General features: G+C 35.2%; 1 long non-coding RNA gene across 1 annotated transcript; it reads left to right on the top strand.

Moving 5' to 3' along the window:
* The first annotated feature begins 11,655 nt into the window (after positions 1-11,655).
* LOC135578972 (uncharacterized) lies at positions 11,656-22,249 on the top strand. Its single transcript, XR_010471100.1, has 3 exons — positions 11,656-11,964; positions 18,268-18,407; positions 20,167-22,249. It is a non-coding gene; the product is annotated as an uncharacterized LOC135578972 (long non-coding RNA).
* Positions 22,250-23,368: the final 1,119 nt, after the last annotated feature.

The following is a 23,368-nucleotide window of genomic DNA, read 5'->3' as shown; positions in this document are numbered from 1 at the left end:
TAATAATTTACTGATCAACTGGAATAAAAGTGAAAACAAACTTTTCTCCTATACCTGAACAAAACTAAGGAATAGAAGGTAGCCTTGAACTGAAGTCAACTTTGTGAGAAACAACCCCAGGTGATTCTTCTTACCTCATACACAAATTTACCTCATGCTCACTTCATATTCTCACTCTGGTCCCCTTCTTGTAATCCTGTAAAAATACAACTAAACCATGATTTAAGGTTATTTATAGATATCCTATTTGCAGACTACACAGGGACACTAATCCAAGTTACCTAAGAGTCTGACCTAATCGTGTACATGGCAAAAACAAAAACAAAGAGCCTGAGCATGCTTTCTCTTCTGATTCAACTGAAATGTAAATAAGTAGCTACTATTATTTTAATTTTTAACATGATCACAAATTACATTTATAGTACCTTCAACACAACTTTGTAAATTTTGAAGAGAATATTCTTAGTTATTAGTATTGTTTGCAGTAAAATCTACAGCTGAATAAAGAACATTTATTTAAGTGTATCACAGTCATGTGTAAGAAACCTTGAAGTAATTAATCCAATCAATGTTCTCATACAGGTGATAGTAGTCAGGTTACTGGAACTCATCTTGTTCTAGCAGTCCTGTAAAGAAAAATCCGTACACTAAATCAAAACAACTCAAACTGGGTCACTGCTTCACTTCCTGCTATTTGTATACGGATACCATCATTCACTATTTCTGCTCAGGTCAAAGCAGGAGAAACAGTACTGGTCAGACTCAGACGGTGACTCAATAGGTTCTTTCTTTGGTGGAGCCCATTCCCTTTCTGTCCCTTGAACAGTTCCTCCTGGGACATGATGACACTTACAGTCCAGACTCTGCTCTCTACGGTGGAACTCCCATTGTCATTCCTCACCTAGTTTATTGATTTCATTTTTTGTGGCTACAAACCACAACATGCTGTGCAACCAGGAAGAACATATGGCCCTTTGACCATCAATTGCACCATAGCTGCTCCCTTCACCCTGCTCTGATCCCTGCAGCCTGCCTTGTCTGACACAGCTAATAAAACCCTCAGATGCTGAAGGTTCAGCTTTGCAAAGATCCATTTACTGGGTGTTTAAATGTGACTTAGAGCCCAGCATGTCTCATGCTGTTTTTCCTGTTCTGCCTGTCAGATGCTCAGGCTTCTAAGCTTATAGGCAGCTTCTTTTAATAACCTCTGTGTGTCTGGCGAAACTAATCTGGGAATCTTTTGCCTGTATACTCTATTCTTCAGGATTTTAATCTTATTAGTTCTAGCTATTTGTTTAACTATTTCAGCATATATATATGTGTGTACAGTGGGAACATTTTGCATCTACACATATATACATATATATTTATTAAGCCTTAAAATTTTTAACCCCAAAAAGCCTTTAATGATAAGCATTTGTTACTTAGATTTGTAAAGCTGATATCTCATTTTATTATTTTGCTATCATCTCAGAATTACAGCAAGTGAATTATAATGTCATTATAAAATCTACCATTTGGACAAACTACATATGTAATTTGTGCATTTATTTCATGTCTTTTCTTTAGTGAATGCTTTTAAAACTTGATTAAGAAGAACACGTATTTTCTACATCATGTTTATAAATCTAAAGTATTTTTCAAGGTTTTAATTCTAATACTATCTCTTTTTCTTAAAAAAAAAAAAAGAAAAAAAAATCTGGGAAGTACTTAATGGCTTAAATAAAGATTCCCTGAAGTTATGTTTTAGAAGACTTAGAGAATACTAGAACATTTCAGTATTAGACAAAGAAGTAAAAGGTCATTCAAGATTTCAAGGAAACCAGTAAAACTTTTTTCCTGTGATTTTAGTGAAGGTTGATTCTAGTTTTAAAAGTGAAAAATAGAGAAATATTATTACAATCTTCAAAGGAAGGAAACTGTCTCAGAAAATAGCTCCCAGGCCATGGAATTTCTTCATACTTAAAAAAATGCTAACAGTGTGTTTCCAGTAAACTGAACAACCTTGCAAACCCTCTTCATGTGTTCTGTACAAATTACTAAATTTTCAAAGCTGAAGGTATCACTACCTGTGACTGGCAAGTAGTAGAACTCATCTATGGAAAGCATATTTGTTTTATACCTTCCTTATATGACACGTCTGTTTTTAAATATTCTGGTTTTCCCAGTAGACAGATGATAAAAGCAAACTATATATGCTAGTGAAAGATAACCTCGAAGTATTTATTTGGCCTGTATATGAAAATATGGTTCTCTAACACCTCTGGGATGTTTGCTAGGCTAAGATTACACTTGAGATCAACAGAGAAATCCCGTCTTTTTCCTCCCTTTCAGAAAATGATTAATTACTAAAAGCAAAAATTAAATGCTACAGGTCATCACTAATCCAAAGTATTGCAACTTAGCATACTTTCCTGAATAAAATACCTATTTCCTTTTCACATAAGACAATGTTTGTAAAAAATAGGTACCAAATGTACATTTTAAAGTGCCATATAGAACTAGATGAAACAATAAAACACAAATGTGTTGTGGAAGACATTTTACAAAGGTGTCACAAAAATACTAATATTACTGGACTGCCATTCTAAAATAAAAGAAAAACAGTTTCCATGAGCCATGCAGAACATGGGACCAATTCTGAAGTCAGCAATACGTGGGAAGGAGTAAGAAGAAAAATGTTGTCGTTTCACTTCCTTGCATGATCTAACACCTAATTTTAGCAAATTCCAATGAATATCAAGCTGTACATACACTTAAAAAACCTCACATAAACTTTTCACATCTGGTCCTAACTTTAGGAAGTTTAACTCACAGGAACTGTCCCACTGACATCAATGCAATATCTATTTAAAGATAGTTGATAATTTCTTCATTATATATCACAGAAAATATTTAAAGAACAATTATTTGAAAATATAACTGAAAAGTTCAAAAATGAATTATGGTCTAGAGTAGCTCATTTTCTAATTTAAGATAAAATGATACCTATTACACACAACATCTTTAATTCCATTTAATGATTTTTGCAGTCTGACGTGGTGCTTGTTTTCCTTCCACTATCATGCTAAGGACACAAATGATGTACTGCAGCATGTCACCAAACTTTCTATAATTTTACTGGTATTGAAGGAGGAAAACTAAACCAGGAAAAGCTTAAAAAGTAAATAGATTGTGGTAACTGCAATTTGTAAACTAATTTAAGTCTAACTATGCCACTCAATTACAAAATTGAAATAGTAGGGTGGGTAAAACATGTACTTAATTTATGGATTGATACACTGACTATTTCAGCATCATAAGTAACAAATTTTTGAACATTATTCCTAACTAAGCTTTAAATATGCATAATTCATAAGAAATAGGGCGTGTAATTCATAGGAACTAGGGCAAATATATTGGGTGTTGAAACTGCTGTCTTCTCTGGATGCTCTCCACTGGTTTGAAAATACCACGCTCAGAGAAGAGCTTCCCCTATGGTAGTTTTCTCAGTAGGTGGCTTAATTAAACTTCAACACAGAGTACTGGCTTGTTGGGCTCAGACTGTTTGCTTGGCTTCTCCCAGAAGCTGTGGTAATTCCTGAAATGTCGAAACAGATTTTTTTCAAGCAGGTCATAAAAACGTAACTTGTCAGTTTCCCTAAAGCTCCAGCTGCTGTGCACAACTTTCTGCTCTCCCTGAAGAAACAATTGTGTTTCAGCTATTGTGTTAGTGGTGACTGATTCCTTGCCCAGACTTGAGAATTGCTGTATACAATGTTGGTTATTTACATGTGGGGAAAGAATATTTTCTGTAAATAGCTTTAAGTAACGGCATAAAAAGTTTAGTTCAATGTGAACTTCAGTTCTTTTTAAGACTGCCTTGTACACTGTTATGATGAAATGTTCACCTGACTGAACTGGTAGATATCATGTTATTCTTTTCAATGGCTCCAAACTTCTGTATGTAAATACCACTCATTATTTTTTTCCTGTAAGATCTAGTGTCATCATTACATTTTGATAACATATTCATAAAGCATTCAGAAAAAAATTAAACTCTGCTTTGGAGTCAGTCAAGATGCAGAATTTATTGAGAAATAAACCCCAAAACAACAACAACAGAAAATATAGTAAATGCTAAGCTGCACATATTTTACTCTCACCAGTTTCTTCTGATATCCGATTTTTGCTAATCAAATAAGTAGTTTTAAATTTTTTGAGCTCTAGGTAACCTGAAAGTTAGATTCCTAACATACGTATTGCTGATTACAGCAAGCATCCATGTACGATTTTTAATTTTATGGTCTTTTAAGATCAGATATGCTGTATCTTGAAGGTGAGGGAAAGAAAGAGAGCAGAACCTCTGAAAAATTCGTATTGAAATTCAAAAATAAGTATGTAAATATTTTATTCCCACAAATTGAGAGGAAAGATGTATTTGAACACAGTACTAGCAGAAGTAATTTTCTGTTGGTGTGTCATTTCTCTCACATTGTATAACTGCCTGAATTTATTTTTTAGCTACACTGACATGTAAGTAGTTAGTTCTTGCAGAAATATGTCTAGCAATTAACCATTAAGAACAAGAAGACGTTCTTTCTAACACCTGTACTGCCTGTGAAAGCATCTAGGAACAGTTTTGTCTTTTTTTTTTTTTTTTTTTAATCAAATGGATTGAGAATATTAGGCCAATATTTTATACAGAGACCAAAGTAAAAGACAAAATTCTTGTATTAAAATAATTGCAGGCCTGTTCTAAAATTACTGAAAACATTTATTAGGAAAAGCCTGTTATGAAACGCTTTGAATAGTACAAATTTTGTCTATTTAACTGTACAAAATTAGTTTTCATTTTTCTGATTACCTGTGCCACTTTTCCAGGCCACAGTTACACTGGAGTTATAAATGACAAACTAATTTGAACAAGAAAATGTGTATCTCAAAGAGAAAGATAAAAATTGTGAGTTCTTCCAATTTCATTTCCATTCTTTGAAAGCAAGAAGAAAAGTAAACAGGCACAAAAATAAAATTAAACCATCCTGCCTTTATACTTGTCAAAACCTCAGCCAGCTTTGTGGACAAGATTGTGCAACCACAGTGAGCAATAAGACCCTACAGTCTAAGGCTACATATTTACTCCAATATCTTCCTTGGTTTGTTTTCTCAGCCAACAGAAACAAGTCTTCTCAATTGGACAGTTGAATGAGTCCATTTTAAGTCACCTGAGTCACTGCCTGGTGAAACCTATATGTCTACACAGACATTAAAAGAAATAAAAGGAGAATATGGATACACCTAACTAGTAAATGAAACAAGGTCAGGAACTGATAGCTGATAAAGAGACTGAGCTGTCAGGCCGTCTTATGTCCATGCTAAATAATGCTAAGCCCTGGGCCTTGGCTGGGCAGCAAATGCTCCCTTGGAGGCCAGTTATTACCATCACTGCTAGTTATAACTACTGTAGTTATAACTGTACAATAATTGCTGTTTTGTGAGTATTTTTCTCATGTTGATAAGCTTGCAGTACTAAGAAAGCTATGTTGAAGCTTATCGGAGTAGAACATTATAGCCTGAAACTATAATGGGAATACCTACAAGGAACACTTTTTACTCTGTCACCTGGGATAGCAGGTCTAAATCACATTAGGTGTGAACTAAGAATTAAGCAATGAGGGCAATTACAAGACTTTGCCTTGAGTCTTTACTTTCTCCGTGTTTTGTTCCCTACAGTAGATGTAGCCATATGTCTAGTTCATTTGGCTGAATAAATCGTCTGAAGTTGAGCATTATGAATCCTCCCCTTTTTTTTTTTTTTTTTTTTTTCTTTTTTGTTTAATGATTGAATATTCTGCTCTTTGGTGAGGAACTGCTACCACTTATCAACACTTCTAAACTGTCCAAAACATCCAAACAAGATAGATGTGTTATGTACAGTGGATAGATATTTCATCTGTATTATTAATTCATCATAGAAAGGTTCAAAAATCCAGTAGCAAAAAAAGTCTCAGTTGGAAAATCATAGTGACAACCCAGCACAAAATTTCAATGGTTTTCATTGTACTGCAGTTGTGCACAAGAACCTATACCAAGGAAAAGTTATTCTGTACTGGAAAGCACAAGAAAAACTTCAGCAACTGCACAGTCATGAGGTACCTGGTGACATTCTCTGTAAAAATTCTGTATCGCCTGCTACATTTGTCCTGTATCATTTCTGTTCCTGGGAATGAATTTATTCCAGATGTTCCTCTAATTGTGTGCTTCTTGAAGTCTCACTGATGACCTAATGTGAACAGTATGAAATAAAACGTAAACCTGTTCAAGGTTAAAAAATAATTGTCATACATTTTCACCAACCCCTACTGAGAAGATAAGTTTCCATTTCTTTAGTAAGAGCGTTGAAGGCAAGAACTAAAGGGTTTTTCGTGAATTGTGCCAGCCTGCTAGAGAAAAAGACAGTAGGTGCCATTTATTCATCCAGAGTCTGAGATTTACTTCAGTGTCCAGGGAGATTTACCTCTCATTCCATTTTTCACATGCTTAAAGGAGTGTAGGGAGCTCCTGCCTTCCCAGTGCAACACACCGTTTCTTCAGCTCTGCAGGCCAGCAGCAGAAGTGTTAGAGAAAGCTGTGAAGTGATAAGGGATGTGGCCTCCTCCCTGCCCACCACCCAGCAGACCACAGTATCAACATGCCAAGCAGGCAAGCAGCTCTTAACATACAATCCAATAGTGAAGTACAATCAAGTATGGTCTTTCAATGCATATCTCTGAATTCGCCCAACAAATATTTCTTATTATCCTTCTTACTGAATTTTCAGCAACTAGCTCTGAGAATTATGGTAATAGGTAGAGAACTTCCTTCCCTAGATTCTGGCTTGTGTGAAATTTGATACTGATGTCAGGTTTGAAATGAAAAAAATCATTCTGTGTATGAAGATATTATTACCATTTGTCAAAATGTGGTCAAAGTTGAAAATATACTTGCAATTTCATTAATAAGAAGAACCTTGCTACCAGTCTCAGATATTATATCTAGGTACTGAAATACTGACTCAGCTGCCACAGCAACACGTGCTGGGAGGGAGAAGGTCTTGGGCAGCTAAGACACAAACTGTGGCATGCTTTGTTGATGAGAAGAGGCCAACATATTATACTTCCTAGAAAACTGATACTTTTTTTTTTTTTCCCAGCTAATCTTGTCTGACAGAAATGTGGCCACATTTGTCAAAAGCCTCAGAAAGATATTCTGGATATAGAAGAACTAGGATTATTTTAGCAAACCAGAGTTTCTGTAATATGAGGAATCCAGCCTTTAAAAGAAATCATAATGAATGTGCAGTATGTTTGCAAAGAAAGACTGCCTCAGATGTAAGTACCACCCAATGCAGCTGCAAACCATAGATGAGAGGGCAGCACGGGAAGGCTTTTCCTCCCTATAACATGTTCTCTTAAAACCACTTTGTGCATTGGGTTGTATCACTGGAGCCGAAAGGGAACTTTTCACCCTTCCCTGAATCCCCACTGGTAAGAGTTGCTGCCTATTCCGATAATTACACTGGAGAGTTGTGATGATATTGCACAAAAGCAGCAACAAAATATATGAGGATGCTGGACCTGACTGCAGCTGGAATTCCCAGTAACAAAGTTAAGAAATAATATGAGAGGTCAGTAGTTGCTGCCAGATATTCTGCTCTCTCAGTAAGTGACACAGCCTGTTAGTTTGCTTTTACACTGCCACAATTTTCTGTTATTCAGCTTGGCTCTTAGGGAAGATGAGATTTTTTTTCTGGAAAATACACTGTGTGGTCTAAGCAAGTCAGGGAGAATACTGGAAAATAAAAATCTGGACTACACTTCATTGTTTTTCAGTTCAATTTTTAACTCTTTATTTTCAGAAATTGAAAGGACTTCTACTTGTGGGGTCCATTGTGCCAGGTTTTTCCTTCATGCGTAAGACCAAATCTTAGGTGAAGGCAAAATCTGGATGTTGTGTGGAATAAAGGTTGCATAGCCACCTTCTAGCACACAAAATGTCTGTTTCTGTTTTAGCAATCCATCCTCCCCCTCAGTCCCAGGAAGGAAAGGGAAGTGTATCCAGTGATTTTGTTGTTTTACCAAAGTGCAGCTGTTTCCTTTTAGAAATTTCAAGCTAGGTTTAGTTAACTAAAAGGGAGAGGGTATTAAATAGGCCACTTCCTGGACAGTAGACTAAATTAAAGGCCAGAACAACAGAGGCAGATGTTAGAGTCTTAGACTGGTACTTAAAAGCAGTAAAACAAGGAAGTCTGAGTTGACATTCCATCATAATAACATGAAGAAAATCAAATGAGGGCAGGGTGGTTGGCATAGTCAAGGCTTAAGGCAGTCTAGGGCTGTGCTATGAAATATGTCAATTAAAAACCAAAAGCTCACATCCCTAAGGACTTGCACAGGCCAAATGTATACTTAAGGACAGTTGAGATTTTTTGTTGGGTTCGTGGTGTTGGAATATAGCTTTGCACAAAGTGAGATGCAGTCTAAACAACTCATTAACAAACACTTAACAGCAATTACCATAAAATAGTTGAATTCATTTAAAACATATTTAGATTGTCAAAGCACAGTTTATCTCAGCTTATCCAGAAATTATGTCTGGTTAGTCAGAATGTGAGAAAGGTAAATGTTTTGAAAATTGATCTTGACAGTGACCATCGTATCAAAATCAATTGGTGTATCTCATTTATAAAGTTTCTCGTGAACAGTAATATTTCTTATTAAAAGCACGCACCTTTACTGTTAACAGTGTGAGCTACTCAAAATTTTTATGTATGTGTATATATATATATATATATATATATATATATAAAAGCACATGAGGATAAAAAAGAGGAAATAACGTGAGTATTACTCAGCAGTCCCGTGAGGCTCTTCAGTTTGTGCAGGGCTGCCATTTGTTTGAAGACCTCAAAAGGTTTTAGCTAATGTCATAGTTTTACTTGTCTGTGATCTTACTCTAATATTTTCTTTGAGAAGTTGTGGAAATATTGATTAATATCACATAATGAAGCTGTTTCTTAAAAATAAAAATAAAAGACTTAATTCCTCAGGGTTTTTTTTTTCTGTTTATGTCCTTGAGATATAAATTGTATTCTAAGGAAAAGAGAAAACAGAGTGAGTCAGCTGTTGCGCAGTTTCAGGCCTCCAGTTCTCCAGAATTTTCATTTGCCAAGTAAGATGGAAACTAAACTGACTCCTTTAGTTGTTTTCCTTGGAACTATACTTGGACTTGTAAAGAGTCTCAGAAGTAAAAAGAGAGAGTAGTCTAAGAGATGTTAATAAGAAAAACTTAAAGAAATCAGTATGAAAGAACAATGGTGCAATTTTCATTACTTTTATTTAATCTAATTTTATCAGGTTTTCTTTTTCTCTTTCTGTTGATGCGCATGTTTCACTAAGAGAAATTTTCTTGTAGAAAAGGTACATATTAACAGACTAACTGGAAAAATAACTCTAATAAATAGGTATTCATTTCCGAAAACAAGCATGGAATGAGAAATCATCTAAAGGTTTCTCTGCAATGAAAGTTATTGAATCGTTCTTTATCACATCCATTACATTAGATAGGGGAATGAAAGAAAAAATAATTATGCAATATTAAATGAAAAAAATATCAAAACAAGTGAAAAGCTGAAATAAATTCCATTTTTTTTGCTAAATACCAAAAAGACTGCTAAGACATTAAAATGACAAGCTACAAGCCAGTTTTGTTTTTTTTTTTTTTTACCCTGAGAAAACTGACAGCACTTCAATGTCTTCTATCTTGTACAGTCATCTTAGAAAAAAGAATTCAGAAGAGCAAATGCAATATATGCTTTTATTTGATGCCAACAAGTTTTTTAAAAGACAAGGTGAAAGTGGAAAATACCAGCTTGAAATGTTAAGAGAAGAACATAGATTTCAGGATAGTGATGTTATGTACATGATAATGTCAATGGATAAAATAATATTTTATATTCTTATGGTAGTATGTATGATTCAGCAGAACACAAGTACAGTAATCTCGACTTGGAACCATCTCACAAGAGCGAACCATTTTAGGGGTCACTGTACCTTAAATACAAGAGGTTGCTATTTAAACTGGTCATTCAAGGGTAAGCTGTGTACCGCAAAAATGTACATTATAATCATAGAATACCGGGTTGGAAGGGACCACAAAGATCATCTGGTCCAGCCTTTCTTGGTAAAAGCACGGTTTAGAGAAGATGGCCCAGCACCCTGTCCAGTTGAATCTTAAAAATGTCCAGTATTGGGGACTCCACCACTTCCCTGGGGATATTATTCCAGTGGCTGATTAGTTTCAGCGTGAATAATTTCCCATGTATCCAATTGGAATCTCCCCAGGAGCAACTTGTACTCATCACCCCTCATCTTCTCCATGTGACTCCTTATAAAAAGGGAGTCTCCATCTTCTTTGTAGCCACCCATTAAATACTGAAACATGGTGATAAGGTCTACTTTAAGCCTTCTTTTTCTCAAGGCTTTGCAAACCAAGTTCTCTCAAACTTTCCCCATACAGCAGTTCCAAGTCATTTGACCACCCTTGTGGCCCTTCTCTGTACCCTCTCCAGCCTGTCCACATCTTTTTTGTATAGCAGGGACCAAAACTGAACACAGCATTCCAGGTGTGGCCTGACAAGCTCTGAGTAGAGTGGGATAACGCAGCCCAGCATTCTGTTACACTTCTTGTACTAGTAAATATGAAACATACTTATATTTTTGTCTCATTTTTTACATTCCATAAATTAAAGCAGCATTACATGATTCTATGATTTCTTCTATTTCCTACTTCCTAGCTATTAAACATTACCATTCTCTTGAATACACTCTGGCAGAAGTAGCTCTCTAGAAGGCACCAAAAAGAGGAAAGGATAATGTTTTAGGGGCCATTCCATGGTCGGCATTTTCATATATAGATTTTTCTGGAAGAAAAGTGCAATCAACAGCCATAACTGATGTCAGTACCAAGAGAGGGAATTGGTGTGTTCAGGGCTGCTGCATTTGAGGGCAGTTCAACAATGGCTGTTGTTCAAGGTAGAGGCAACCTGATGCTTGATTTAGTCTATCCAGATAAGAGAGGCTATTGGAAAGCATGAGGGCTCCACTTGTGCATGCTCAGTCTTCTTCTAAAGGAAACCTAAATGCAGAAAAGGATGTTGTCATGAAGTCATGGACAGGGATGAAGGCAGCACAGGCAGAGGCCACATGACAACAGCTTAGCATTTACTTAAGTGGAACACCAAAAAATTTAGGGGAGATTTATTATTTATGATCCAATAAATAGTACAAACAACTGGAACAGAGTAAGGAGGCTGAAAGAGTGTTTTACTAGCAATGGTTACCTCCAACAGTATAGAGACTCCCTTATTTTCTTCCTTATTCTTTGGGGAATGTGCGCTCAAAAAAAAAAATAAAATCCACTAGTTGGAGAGATTTTGATCATTTACATTTTAATTTATCTTTTAAAAATGTTTTTTGCCTTCTTAAAAAAATACATACGTTGTAATCAGTCTCCTATGTTACTTTTTTTCTAGGACTGTATCAGATATAAGACTTGAAAGTGATTGTAATATTAAAAAAAAATTACAAGTAAGCGACATCCCTTGCAGAGACAGATGCAATTAACATGGGAGCAGAAAGTCAGGCTACATCTGGAGACTGTCTTAAGAAGCTAAAGTGGTGTAAATACAGAGATTTAGCAAATACAAGTCATCCTACCAGTTCTGCTGTTTCTTAATTTTGAGAGCTTACCATGCCCAAAGGCAAGATACTGCATCATGGCAGGTCTAGAGTCCTTGAGAGACTAAAAAAAGCAGACCCATACTAAGAAAGAGCCCAGTGTGAGACTACACACTGTAGAGCCAACTGCACCAGAGTGATGGTCTCCTCTTGCTGCAATTCCTCCAAGCCAGGTGGTCTTGGTAGAGCTGCCTACGTTTGTGAGCAGGTTTGATTTCCTGTTTATCTGTCCCTCTTTACCTTGTCTTTGAGAATCACTTGTCCTACAATGAGCAAAACCAGCATATATTTAGGTGTGTCAGGGGACGGGGGCAAACGTCAGCAACTGCAGAATGTTAGCTGACATGTGGCCCCTCCAAGGCCACACTTAGTTGCATCTGTAAGGAGAGGATTTTAAAATGGAGGAAAAGAAAGGATTTTCTGTTTTCTGTGGAAAAGATCCTTTTTTGTCCTACTATGGTTAGTGCAGTGTTATGTATTGTTAATTCATAAAATCAGAGAACAGCATTTTTTTCTAGTTGCCTTAGCTATAAATAAAAAAATACGTGAAATGAAATGTTTTATGACTTTTCCTTTCTTACAAATTGCCAATAAATCACTACCTACCACAGGCAGCAGCAGTCGTCTGTTCAGCCAAACCTATCGATTCTCACATGGAGGAATTTTAAAAAGACATATTGGTTCAGTGGTTAAGCATACAGTAGGGGTGGACTTTTATTGTCTGATGACTTCATGTACCAATTTTCTATTTCAAGAAAGAAAAAATTCATGGTCAAAAAATAGTGCAATTATCATCCTTTTTTTCATGTGGAATAAGGAATTTGTGGGATAAGGAACAGTGGCTGTTGACCTGAAATTATGTATTTGATGCTATTTGAAATTAACAATAACATTTATCAAAATAATAATAACAGTTATTAGTGTTTAGTAAATAATAGTTACTTTGAAATTCCATGGTGGGAAACTTCAGCTGGCTACCTCTGGAGGTATTGACATGGGTGTCCTACCTCAGTGTCTCAGCCTTTGCTAAGTATAATACTAAGATCATGTGAAGGCCATGAAAGAAAAATAACCTTAAATATTAACCTAGTCAATTTGGAATACTTTTTCTAAAATTATTAGGTTTATTGAACAAGATATAGCTAGTTTATTTACTGAAAATGATGACTTTCACAGCCATTGCTGGAGTTTTGTTATGCATGATGTTTTCCCAGCCATTTTTAGCTGTGTTTGTGCTTGTATTTGTCATAGAATATTTAATGCTGTTGAAACACAACATTATCAAGGGTTAAACTGAGAATTTAATCAGGAGGATGTGACACTTAGGGCAGAATTTTTGCATGGCTATTAAGCAGAACATGTTTTCATCCTCTGCTTTTCATTCATGCCTTTGCCATGGCAATCATCAAATGTTGCTTTTTTAATGCCCTCCTAGGTAAAATACTAGCTGTCCCTCCCTGTAACAGTGAACCTGTCGAATTCACAGTTAATTGTCTCCGAGATCCCCTTTCATCCACCTGTGATAAGTTAGCAGATCAAAAAAGTCAGACACCACTTAAAGACCAGAGGGTCCTAAATCAGTCTTAAGCTGCTGCTTTTAATGGTTTGTTGTGACGGCGGGCGGGAGCACGTGATTTCCATGTTATGTCTGGCTGCCCTGGAAGTAGGTCACGGCGACTCCCCACGGGAGGTACGGCTGCCACTTTCATCTCCCCCGCGCGTTGGCCTGCGCTCGCTTTCCGTTGCATTAACAGCCCAGCTCACTGCAAATTAAAACCACAAGGAAAAAATATGCGAGGCATGAACAATCCCAAGAGCTCAAAGTATTTAGGTTGCTGGGAAGGAAAATGAACATCTGTAAAAGGAAAAGAGTCCTAAACATGGACTGGTAGCAAAAAAATATATTTGTCTTTAATTTTACTATTTTTCTAGTTATTTGGGGACTGGGGTTTTCTTCAGATATATTTACCATTTTAGTTTTGGTTTTGGGCTTTGTTTGTTTGTTTGGTTTGGGTTTTTTTTGTGTGTGTTTTGTTGTTGTTGTTGTTTTTGTTTGTTTCTTTGTTTGTTTGTTTTTTTACACTATATATATTATTTGCTTTGAACAACAGCAAGAAAACTTAAAAGAAACGTAGTTCCCCTTCTGCAAAACATTATTTTTAGTAAATGAAGTTTGCTGCTGTAAACATATTTTTCCTCCAGCAAAGTATGGGGAGAAATGACAGCAAAAAAATCCACATTTGTCTCTTTTTACTGCTGCAAATGTGGAACAATATTAAGATTTTCAACATGCTAAGCATCTCACATAGAATGGTATAAAACTGTACAGTAGGAAGTTCTTTTGTTGTAGTCTCTGATCTTTATTCAAAGGCAGTTCAAAGAGCTACCAGACTACAAAGGCAATTGTTTTTGTCCTCTAATTAAAAAAGATAAAACTCAACATTCATGATAAACTTTCAAGATGGATCTATTCTTTAGGAAAAACTTAAAAAAAACAACAAAATAAAACAATCCTTTTCTATAAAACCTTTAAAAAAATCTTTAAGTAGTTGGGTAATGAAGAAAATATTTCAAAGATGATAAAAAGTGTAGGTCATGTCATCGTTACAGCATATTCACTGCACAAGAACTTGTTTTAAAATTCCATTTTTATGAGAGAGATTTCTAGCACTGGAATGACTTTGACCTGTACTGAAAAGGAAGTATTCATTCCTAATTCAAGCAGAATTTCCTGATTTGAAAACTGTTGTAGGATCAGCTCATTACTACCAAGGATTACATTGTTTTCTCTATTTATGTGCAACCTTGCTGACTTTAATGAGCCAGTTCATGGTGTAAAGCAGCAGAAGAAGTGAAGAGGATAGTAATATTTGAGGTCCAAAGTATTTGGTCAACAATATGAACTCTGTCACTACTAGGTGGTCTATTAGGAGACCTGTACCGACTATCAGAGGTGTTACTCCTCATTTGTAATGCTTAACAAGAAAGAACATCATTTACAGAATCTGTCACAGAATCTAGTAGTCTTTAAGGCAGTGTGTTAAGCACAGATCTGGGAATCATTTTACTGTTAAAAAAATGTTTTGCTCAAGCAGAATATACAGAATTGGTATAATAGAAGGGAATGGTATGTAGAAATGCATACCTAAATGTATTGATACTGCAGCAGTGTTATGTCAGATGTATCTGATCCCAGTTTTACTGAACTGAGTAACAGCTCTCTACAGAACGATTTGGATTGGACCCTAGTTTGTCGTAGAATAAATTCTAGAAAACATAGTTTAAGAAATTGTTTTCACTTTGTAGTTTTGAATTCCCTCTTTTAGTTTGGATTTGGTCTTTCTAAAGCATTACTGAGCTAAAGTGGATTTAGGCTGCTGAAGTTCACACAGAAATTCAAGAAGTGGTAAGATTATATTTCTAGATAGACTGAAAGTAAGTTATTTACTAAAGCTTTATGTTTAAAAGAATTATAGCTGCCATTCTTAATGGAGCAGATTATTATATATTTTCCTTACGGTCTGATGATTTTCTGACATTAGGGAGATCTTTAGCACTCTCTTCAGTAATGAGCCAGATTCAGGTGGCAGGGAAATTACAACTTACTTTTCTCCAGAGGAGATAGTCTTTATTCTATTGTTTGTCTTCCTAATTGTGTGTGCTTCTTCTATGCTTCATATGTTGTTAATTGCTTTTCTGAGCCCTGTGTTGTCAAATGACTGATTAAAATGGTAAATTTTGTTGCCTTTAACTTCTGCCTATAAAAAAATGACACATATTTACAAATGTGAGGCTAAATTTTGTTGCTCATGCTGATTGCATAGTAGGTTTTTAAGTCTTTGCTTTGATTTCAGTAGGAAATTTTTGAATACTGGAAGAGATAAATAACAATGAAAATCACTTCAGTGCCTGCTGAAAAAATGGCCTGAGTCTAGACATTGGCTACACGGCTTTGGGTATTTCAAACAAAAGACATAAATCTCTTCCAATAATTTCATTTCAGCACCCAGAACTAATGCTCGTTAAGTAGGAGAATAAATACACAGTTGCAAAAGTAATAATTTAATCATAGGCCATTAATAATTTGTCTGCTGATATGATCCATATTTCTGACATACATGTTCCTAAAATGTCACAGAGACTGTGGTATATGGACCAAAAAATTCTGGGAGATATCAACAGAAGAGAGTCATCCAATGCTGAATTTGTATTATTGTTCGTCATTCTTCATACTCAAAATATGCTTGAGTGTTCTTTCTTCTTTCCTTGTACAATTTCAGCATCCACAAAGATATTAATTTTGTTCATTTCTGCTAGTCTTCAAGGGACAGTGGTGTTGCCTCTATTCCCATGAGTCATCCTGGAGAAATTACCCACAAACTAATGCGGGAGAAAAAAATTCACTCAACTATCTCATGGAAACCAGTGAGCTACTCAAGCCTTCTGTGGTGGGCCAAGTAAAGGAGACAAGCTGCATTGCCTCTGATATATCATAGTGCAGTAATTCCCTTCCAAAACACCAATTACTTTCCCATTCTCCTGTTGCTTGGGGGAGGTGCAACACTGGCTATGAATTTTATAGTCCCTGCCTATCTGTTTATGTTGACAACATCTTTGTGATGATGCATGAAGAACATAGTACCGTTTCTTTTAAACATCAGCTGGAATACAGCTTACTTCATCCAATATAACAAAAAAAAGAATGGCTTATCCTCAAATTTTAGCCATTTCTCTACATTTGTGTACACATTGGACACACTGTGAAAGCTGATGAGAGAACATCTATGAGCTTATCTGTAGATGCAATTTTGAACTAATCAGGCCAATAACCTGCTTGTTTTTAAGAAGTGTGCTGTATGCAGTAAGGCCAAGTTTTTAATTAATTAGTCTTGTAATTAGAAACAGTTTTAAATGACATTATATTGTCACTTTGGCACTGTTAGTACTCTGCTGTCCTTTATTGATGCTGCTTATGACTGTCAAATGGCAACCCACTGAATAACAACAAAAAAAGTAATAATGATCATATTTCTATCTCTTGTCACATATACTTTTTTTAAATTTTAGAGGTTAGTCCATTTCTTGCTTGTAAGATATGATGGAAGACCTAAGGCTTAACAGATTATACTCATAGTTATAAGACCATGCTTGTTCCTGAAATTATGTTCATAGATCAATCCTTTGAAATATATCCAAAAAACTAAACCATGTAACTAGAATCTGGAGCATGGCTTTCCCATTTACATAAAAATAAAAACAATATTCATGAAGTGCATACATACTTTATGTGTATTCCCAAAATAAAAATACGAGAGCAATACAACTGACAGTTATATTTGTATTGTGGTGAATTTTTAATACAAGATACCTCAGATATGTCTTTTAAAAAGCAATAAAACAATGGTGGGGGGGAGCAAGTCTAATTGTGCTTGACTTAAAAAAAAAATAATCACAGATGATTTATTTTATCTGAACTTCGAATGATACTTTCTAGGGTTCCTTTCTGTAGTAATGTCAGTTAGGGGAGTCTCTGTTCATTAAAATGATGTTTGGATCTTATTTTAAGATATTTAACTCATCTAGTCTACAATTTTGCAAATTTACACATTTTTGTCTCTATTTCTTTTAATAGTATAATTACCATCAAATTTCAAAATATTTCTAATAATGACATATCATCTTGAATGTGGGATCATTTCCATTCATTTTAAGCAATGAGTAACCTTTTATCGCAATTCCATTCCAGACTCTCAGTCAGGCACCTCTTAAGTGGCTGTTGTTAGACTAAGCACACTAACACCACTCTTATCCTCTGATGGTGTGGCATCAAAGAATCAAAACCTACTGGTGTACAGCACTGAAAACTAACATGTTCACTACACCTAGAACTCTACAGATTTGTTCTCTGTTATAGCAGTTTATTTTTTCTGCCCTTGTTTTGCCTCAACCTGTTCTCTATGATCACGTTGTACTTTTTCTGAGGTGGTTATAACATGCCAAAAAGTAAACTTACTGTTCAGTACCTTGGCTAAAAGTCAGCATTTTGAGCCAAGAATTTCTCAGTTCCAAGCTGTAGAGAGTCATCAGAGCATCTCGTCCTTGGCTTTCTTAAAAGCTTCAGGGGTGATTTATATGGGTTTTGACTCTTCTGTAAATGACTGCAGGCTGATAGACTTCCAGAATTCAAGACTCTAATTCTGCTGTTGTTGGGCACAGTAATAGAAGAATGGATTGTGCTTCTGGAGCATTTCGCCATAAATTCATTGGCTACATTATTAAACAACCTTACTAGGAATAAATGGAAAAAAAAGTACCTTTCATGAGGGCCTTTTGATTAGGCCTGTTACAGACAATTAATTACTTAAGTCTCACATTACCCCTGAAATGCTCTTCTCTGGTTGTTATAGGTGCTTAACACAACTTTACTTAGATTATTTCTATTGCATATAATAAGAAAACAAGTAGTCAAGAGGTTAGACACTTTTTATAAAATTACATATAATTATTGCAGACTCAACAACCTGTGTCCCAGGGGTCTGAAGACTGCAAGGAGTGACCAACAAGAGCACATCTTGCAAAGTTGTTTATTTTTTGGAAAGTATAAATGGATAAAAAAGAAAATCCACTCTGTGATCGAAGAAACTCTGAGAGGTAAAAAATATACATCATTCTTAACTGTAATGGCTGCTAGGAATAGGAGGAATATGGTTAACTCTAAAATTCTGTGAAAAGCAGACATTTCATAGTTTCTAATATAGTTTAATTCTAAGTAGCAGTAAATGGTGACACTGTGAAACTGTACAAAGCAATTTCATGTCTACTATCATTGTCATACTTCAATATCCTTTTTTTTTCTTTATATTGTTGATATGAATTAATATTAAATCTAAATACAGTTTCAATATTAAAGGAATAAAAAGAAACAGAAGCCCTTAACTACTGCTGGATTTTTTTCAAAGTATTGAAAACAAAGTTCCATAAAGTGTCTGAATTTTGTAAGATATTTCAGTTCTTGGAAAATTTCAAATTCTTAAAACAGTGTTTGTCTCAAATTTTCTTCTCAGCCTATAAATGATCTTTTAAGAATGTTTTGTTTATATGTATTCCTGTAAATCTTAGAATGCTTTCAATTTGTCATGCATCTTAAGTAAAATTACCTGAAGCAACTAGGTTTTTAAATCATTCAGTGGTACTTAGTTAGCTTAGTTAGATATTTAAAATTAGTTTTCTTATTTAATGATTACAAGTTAAGTCATTTTGTGTACTGACTAAAAATACATAGTAAAAACAGACATATGTGCATATTTAAAATATTTTTTGTTGAATATTTTATACGTCTCATTCTAATATCAACTTACTTAATGATGCAGCTTTTGATAAGAGACTGGTATCTCACTGGCAACATAGGATGGCCACACAACCCTTTAAAATTTTATACAATGATGTTAACAAACTACTTAACAGCATTCCCAGTTTTTCACCAGAAGAAACTGTCACCTTAGATGACAACACTAGCAAGACTTCAGGCTAAGCTATTTTCACCTCAGAAACAGTAGTGAAGGAATGCAAAAGAGTCAGAACCCATCTGCACATACGAAATCATGATACTTTGTTCTAAATCAACTGTGTGATCCTCAGAGATGCCCGAAAGTGATCTTGTTTTTCAGAAACTAGTGGTCACCACATTCTGATCAGTACTTCACAAACACCTGTGATTTTAAAAGTTTTTTACTTTCTCTCTTGTTATGTTTTTCCTTCCTTCCTTCCTTCCTTCCTTCCTTCCTTCCTTCCTTCCTTCCTTCCTTCCTTCCTTCCTTCCTTCCTTCCTTCCTTCCTTCCTTCCTCCCTCCCTCCCTCCCTTTCTTCCTTTCTTCTCTCTCTCTCTCTCTGGCCTGCCTGTGATGGAGGTGTGTTCTGTATTTTTAAAGAGTATTTAGCAGTAATTCAATATTAATGGGTTCCACTATTACCCCTAAATAGGTATAATCTGAGTCTACCAATTTTCATGTTCCATGTGAAACCATATATAAGGAGTTGAAAAAAGTTATTTTAACTTCAATAAATATTCTCCGGCATTCTTGAAAATGTTTTTATAGTGAGTGACATTGAAACACCATCATCAAGTGTTTTATACTAAGATTTTTGTATCATGAACCACTCACATTTACTTATTCCTTTGTTAGTTTACTTTTATTATAGTTTTTGGCCTTCTTGACACACGTGCTTTGTTAAAACTCCCCATGCTAAGTTTTCCACTCATTCTCCATAAATTTGAAAGGAAAAAGGACATTGATTATGAATCATAGAAGCATTGTTATCATTCTCATTGTCCAGATCCATTCAAATGTTAACATGAGATAAACTTAATTCATTTAGCACTTGTGTATGTGGCTGTTCTTATCTTTTTCAGAAATGGAAGATAGCTATGAAGATGCTTTGGTAACCATCCATCTCTCCTAGTGAAGAAAGATGTGAGATAAAAGTCTCTGATTTTCACAGCTTTCACCAAAGTAATACACCAGGAAGTCAGATTACATTTTCTAGGTTGAAGTCTAGAATGAAATCATCATTAAATTCAACACAGTTATGTCATTTCTACACCCTGAGTCCTGATTCTCAAGAAAGACAAAAGAAAACCTATATATGATGTTTATTTCTACAGTATATTTGGGGTTTTATTATTTCACACAAACTCTTCACCTTCAATTAAGAGATTTTCTGGGGCCTTGTTCAGATTTATTTATTTATTTAATAAACTCATTTGGAAGAACTGAATATCTGGAGAGGTATCACCCTGTATTTGTCACTGGTATAAGCTGAGGTAGCAGGTGGATAGAGTAGCATTCTCCTATTTTACCAAAGTCTGAAATAATCCTGATGACCAAAAATTAACATGCTAAACTGACTTCATGTCAACAAATTCTCCTGTCAGTATTGTTTTCTTCTATAGTTCCTGTTATAGAATCGTTCTTGTGTATCAGCTGGGCAATATTATCTTTGCTTTCTTCAATATAAGTTTCTTCCCTAGAACATCAACTTTAAAAACCTGAGTTACACAAAAAAGTTCAACAAATAAAATTACAGACTTGGAAGGAACTTTGGTTGGAAGAAACAGTGGAAGTTCGTTTAATCTATCCTTCTGCCTCAATAGAGAATCTTAGGTCACAGAGACAGATGTTTGCATAATTGCCGACAATAAAGGTCAGCAGCCTACCTCAGCTGTCCTGCAGTCCTTTGCAGTGTTTCATTTTCTGTATCATTAGAAAGTTTTTCCTCATGACTAGCCTTAGTATAGCCTTGGTGTGGTGACATAAACTGGAATTAAGCAATGAGTTCTCATTGAATGTCAGTGAGAGATAGTTATCTAATTTCCCTGTATATTCCTCTAACTCCTATATATATATAATCAGAAACTTTTTATTTGTGCATATTTTAATAAGGATTATTACAGAGTTTATTACAGAACAGAGACTCTCTTAAACTGCTTAATTACATCTAGAATATTTACAGTTGTCACAATTAAGTAACTGAAAATAATCCACCAGACAACAAAGCAGTAGGTATAAAGAGGTTCCAGTAGAGACAGGATGGAGCAATAGTTTCCTTTTATAGTACTTGGAACAGAAGGCAAACACTTTGTCATTTTGACACGTCAAACAGTCTTTGGGTAGCAATCTCCAAATGCAGAGGTGTCAAATTAGCTGTGGGAGGTCTCCTGACTACAAGATTTCAGTAAAATAATCATGATGCATAACAGAGACTCACACAGGAGAAGAATGTTTGGACCAGTTGACCTTTGAAGGTCCCCTGCAACCCAAACTATTCTACCATTCTATGGTACGTTAATTAGCTGTGCTTATCCTCAGACTATTTTTTTTCTGAATCTGCGTTTATGTCCCATTGCACTGCTGCTTTTCCATCATCTAATATAGACTGTTTTACTACCATATTGTTCATGAAGAAGCAACAAAAGATCTTGGCATCAAACATTACACTGTGGTCTTATTCCATGTCGTCTTCACTATCTTCACTATTTAAATTACTTGAAGCTATAACAAACCCATTCAAATAGTTTATCTGGTGCAGGGGATTTCAGTATATATATAATTACAATTAAAGTCCATTGTCAATTCACATTTTATATATAGACATAGGCTTTGCATGCTTTTCCAATTTGAATGTGAAGAGCTCCAACAGACATTAACAATCTACATCACATGTTTCTCCAGAGCTTTATGCTATATGTTTGATTTTCCTATTATTCTTATTAGTGTTGTACACCATTTGAACTATTGGAATTTATTCATATTATGGACTTTATGGAACTGCGGTTTGTATATTGCAATACAGTCCTTGCCCTAAAGATGTTTAAAACCACCTCAGTGCAATGAGATACAGTATAACTAGATTCTTCCTTTTGCTGTCAAAATACTTATGGTAATTTTTCTACTTACTCTTTCATATGTTTCTAAAAACACCCTTTAAAAATGCAATGACACAACAATATTATACATTATCATATATTTTTAAGAATATTCTTATAGAATTCTGAGGTTTTGTATCAGTTTCCTGAGGGGTCAGAACAAGCTCCATCAAACACAGCACGTGGTTGTGGCTGTGCATGGAGGCTTAGGAGAACACACAGGAACAGGCAGAACAAAAACTAGTATTTTTCTGACTACTTTTTCTGTTTCTGGTCATTGATGGCTCAATAATTTGTTGATAATAGAAGACAAAGTCATTGTAAAGCCCTGGACATATTTCTCTTCCATGAACTTGTCCAGCCTGCTCTTGAAGGTATGCAAGCTATTAGCATCCACAATTTTCTTCTTTGGGAACTTTTGCATCTCAACTATGTAGTTTGAGAAGAACTTTCTTTGCTTTAAAAAACCTGCTTGTGATCTTCAGATCCTAGTTCTTTTAATGAAAAGAGAACAGCTGATCTTTGCTAAACCTTTCAATGTCACCTACAATTTCTCACACACTTGATACATCTCTACCTTCCAGCAGGAGTCCTAGTTTATTTAGTCAGTCCTCCAATGGTGGCACTATGGATGTATGGAGGTATAATGACCTTTCCTATTTAGTTCTGCATACCTGTCTCAGTAACTTGATACCTGCTCTATTGGTCATCATATATGACTGATCTGACATTTTCCTAAAATTATCTACTGCAGGTTCAAGAAACTGTTCCAGGTTATCAAGTTAAGGCCACTTTTTCCTGAGTTTCATTCTATGTTCAGTTACAGTGAATTCCAACTGATCAAGCCCAGATACTCAATTTGCCTGCAGTTCCTACAGGCAGCCCTCTTCTTTAAACTGCTTGTATAAATAAAAACAATTAACAAATATTTTAGTTTCAGTCTTGCAGATTATTTATTAATATGTTGAACAACATTTGTCCCCATAGAGATGTCTGACATATTGCAGAGGTGACCTTCCTTCTTTATGGAAAACTACTAACTTACAATCAATCTTTTTTCTGTCCTTTAACCAGTGTTTTTATTCATTCAAAGCCCTTTTCAATCTTCTAGGGTTTATCTAGTTTCTTTAACAGATACCAGTATGTTATCTTGAATGACCTCACAAAAAAGAGTATTTTTTTATCACTA

This window comes from Columba livia, chromosome 1 (assembly GCF_036013475.1).
Source record: "Columba livia isolate bColLiv1 breed racing homer chromosome 1, bColLiv1.pat.W.v2, whole genome shotgun sequence".
Classification (NCBI taxonomy): Eukaryota; Metazoa; Chordata; class Aves; order Columbiformes; family Columbidae; genus Columba; species Columba livia.
Note: the sequence above shows the minus strand (reverse complement) of the source record. Positions and strands in the feature narration are given on the sequence as shown.